Source organism: Diceros bicornis, chromosome 13 (assembly GCF_020826845.1).
Source record: "Diceros bicornis minor isolate mBicDic1 chromosome 13, mDicBic1.mat.cur, whole genome shotgun sequence".
NCBI lineage: Eukaryota > Metazoa > Chordata > Mammalia > Perissodactyla > Rhinocerotidae > Diceros > Diceros bicornis.
In genome coordinates this window covers 40,680,920-40,685,231 of record NC_080752.1, presented here as the reverse complement: position 1 = coordinate 40,685,231, position 4,312 = coordinate 40,680,920, and positions in this window count along the sequence as shown.

Here is a 4,312-nt window from a genome sequence, read left to right as displayed (position 1 = left end):
AGAGCTGGTTCTTTGAGAAGATAAATAAAATTGACAAACCCTTAGCCACACTCACTAAGAAAGAAAGAGAGAAGGCTCAAATAAATAAAATTAGAAATGAAAGAGGAGAAATTACAATGGGTACCACAGAAATACAAAGGATTATAAGAGAATACTATGAAAAACTATGTGCCAACAAATTGGACAATATAGGAGAAATGCATACATTCTTAGACTCATACAATCTCCCAAAACTGAATCAAGAAGAAATAGAGAATCTGAATAGACCAATCACAAGTAGAGAGATTGAAACAGTAATAAAAAACCTCCCAAAAAATAAAAGTCCAGGACCAGACGGCTTCCCTAGAGAATTTTACCAAACACTCAAAGAAGACTTAATACCTATCCTTTTCAAACTATTCAAAAAAATAGAGGAAGATGGAACACTTCCTAACACATTCTATGAGGCGAACATCACCCTGATACCAAAGCCAGACAAGGACAACACAAAGAAGGAAAAGTACAGGCCAATATCGCTGATGAACATAGATGTAAAAATCCTCAAGAAAATATTGGCAAACTGAATACAGCAATACATTAAAAAGATCATACACCATGATCAAGTAAGATTTATACCAGGGACACAGTTCAGGGATGGTTCAATATTTGCAAATCAATCAATGTAATATACCACATTAACAGAATGAGGAATAAAAACTACATGATCATCTCAATAGATGCAGAGAAAGCATTTGACAAGATACAGCATCCATTTATGATAAAAACTCTCAACAAAATGGTTATAGAAGGAAAGTACCTCAACATAATAAAGACCATATATGACAAACCCACAGTCAACATCATACTCAACAGGGAATAACTGAAAGCCATTCTTCTGAGAACAGGAACAAGACAAGGGTGCCCACTCTCACCACTCTTATTCAACATAGTACTGGAGATTTGGGCCAGAGCAATTAGGCAAGAAAAAGGAATAAAAGGAATCCAAACAGGAAACAAAGAAGTGAAATTCTCACTGTTTGCAGATGACATGATTTTATATACAGAAAACCCTAAAGAATCCATTGGAAAACTATTTGAAATAATCAACAACTACAGCAAAGTTACAGGGTACAAAATCAACTTGCAAAAATCAGTTGCATTTCTATACTCTAATAATGAACAGAAAGAGATCTCAAGAAGACAATCCCATTTACAATCACAACAAAAAGAATAAAGTATCTAGGAATAAATTTAATCAAGGAGGTGAAAGACCTGTACAATGAAAACTATAAGATATTATTGAAAGAAATCAATGATGACATAAAGAAATGGAAAGCTATGCCATGCACATGGATTGGAAGAATAAACATAGTTAAAATGTCCATACTACCTAAAGCAATCTACAGATTCAATGCAATCCCAGTCAGAATTCCAATGACATTCTTCACAGAAATAGAACAAAAAATACTAAAATTCATATGGGGCAACAAAAGACCCTGAATAGCTAAAGCAATCCTGAGAAAAAAGAACAAAGCTGGAGGCATCACAATCCCTGACTTCAATATACTACAAAGCTATAATAATTAAAACAGCATGGTATTGGTACAAAACCAGACACACAGATCAATGGAACAGAATTGAAAGCCCAGAAATAAAACCACAGATCTGTGGATAGCTAATCTTCAACAAAGGAGCTAAGAACATACAATGGAGAAGGGAAAGTCTCTTCAATAAATGGTGTTGAGAAAACTGGACAGCCACATGCAAAAGAATGAAAGTAGACTATTTTCTTTTGCCATACACAAAAATTAACACAAAATGGATCAAAGACTTGAAGGTAAGACCTGAAACTATAAAACTCCTGGAAGAAAACATAGGAGTACCCTCTTTGACATCAGTCTTAGAAGGATCTTTTCAAATACCATGTCTACTCAGAAAAGGGAAGCAAAAGAAAAAATAAACAAGTGGGACTTCATCAGACTAAAGAGCTTCTCCAAGGCAAAGGAAACCAGGATCAAAATGAAAAGACAACCCACCAGCTGGAAGAAAATATTTGCAAATCATATATCTGACAAGGGGTTAATCTCCATAATATATAAAGAGCTCACACAACTGAACAACCTGATCAAAAACACAACAAAACACACAAAAAAACAACCTGATCAAAAAATGAGCAGAGAATATGAACAGACATTTTTCCAAGGAAGATATACAGATGACCAATAGGCATATGAAAAGATGTTCAACATCACTAATCATCAGGAAAATGCAAATCAAAACTACACTAAGATATCACCTTATACCTGTTAGGATGGCTATAATCACCAAGACAAAAAATAACAAATGTTGGAGAGGTTGTGGGGAAACGGGAACCCTAATTCACTGCTGGTGGGAATGCAAACTGATGCAGCCACTATGGAAGACAGTATGGAGATTCCTCAAAAAGTTAAAAATAGAAATACCTTATGATCCAGCTATCCCATTACTGGGTATTTATCCAAAGAACCTGAAATCAACAATCCAAAGAGGCTTATGCACCCTTATGTTCATTGCAGCATTATTCACTATACCAAGAAGTGGAAGCAACGCAAGTGTCCCTCAACTGATGATTGGATAAAGAAGATGTGGTATATGTATACAATGGAATACTACTCAGCCATAAAAAGACAAAATCGTCCCATTTGCAACAACATGGATGGACCTGGAGGGTATTATCTTAAGCAAAATAAGCCAGACAAAGACAAACACCACATAATTTCACTCATATGTGGAAGATAAATTAACACATGGACAGAGAGAACAGTTTTGTGGTTACCGGGGGAAGGGAGTTGGGGGGTGGGCACAAGGGGTGAAGGGACGCGTTTATATGGTGACTGACAATAATATACAACTAAAATTTCGCAATGTTGTAAACTATTATGACACCAATTAAAAAAAAAAGTTCTAAACACTCCAATCAAAAGACAGAGATAATAAGATTAGATTTTAAAAAGCCAAGACCCAACTCTATGCTGTCTTGAAGAAACCCCCTTTACATATAGAGACACAGCTAGGTCAAAAGTAGTAGCATATAAAAAGATATAGTATGCTAACGGTAATCAAAAGAAAACTGGAATGACTGTATTAACATCAGAAAAAATAGACTTCAGGGGCCGGCCCCGTGGCTTAGTGGTTAAGTGTGCGCGCTCTGCTGCTGGCAGCCCGGGTTGGGACCCTGGGCGCACACCGATGTACCGCTTCTCCAGCCATACTGAGGCCGCGTCCCATATACAGCAACTAGAAGGATGTGCAGCTATGACATACAACTATCTGCTGGGGCTTTGGGGGAAAAATAAATAAATAAAATTAAAAAAAAAAAAAGTTAAAAAAAAAAAAAGAAAAAGAAAAAATAGACTTCAGAACAAGGAAAATTACCCGGGATAAACAGAGGCATTTCCTAATGATAAAGGGGCCAGTTCACCAAGAATAGATAAAAATCATAAGTATATATGCACCTAAAAGTGCTTCAAAATACATGGAGCAAAAACTGACAAAACTTAAAAGAGAAATAAACAAATTCACAATAATAGAACATAATATAATGTTATAATATAACACTTCTCTCTCAGGATTGATAGGATGAATAAACAGAAAATCAATAAGGATGTAAAAGACTTAAAAAATACTATCAACCAATTTGACCTGATTGACATTTATTAAAAAAACTTCCATCTTACAACAGTAGAAAAACTTGAAATCAATAACAGAAAGATATCTGGAAAATCCACCAGATACTTGGAAATTAAATAGCAGACTTCCAAATAAATCAACTATCAAAAGATATTACCAGGAAAAGCAGAAAATATTTTAAATGGAAAGAAAATGAAAACTCAACTTTTTTTTTTTTTTTTTTTGCTGAGGAAGATTCTCCCTGAGCTAACATCTGTCCCCAATCTTCCTCTCTTTGCTTGAGGAAGATTCTCCCTGAGCTAATATCTGTGGCCAGTCTTCCTGTATTTTGTATGTAGGTCACCCCCACAGCATGGCTGATGAGTGGCTGATGAGGTCCGTGCCCGGGATCTGAACCTGTGAACTTGGGCTGCCAAAGCAGAGTGCGCCAAACTTAACCACTATGCTACTGGGCCAGCCCAAAAAACAACATTTTGACACATATGAGATGCCCCTACAACAGTGCTTAGAGGAAAATTTATAATGTTAAATGCTTATATTAAGAAAGCAGAAAGGTCTAAATTCAATGATTTAAGCCTCCACCTTAAAAAGCTAGAAAAATAAGAGCAAATGAAGCCTAGCATAAATAGAAAGAAGGAAATAATAATGATAATAATAGAAGTAA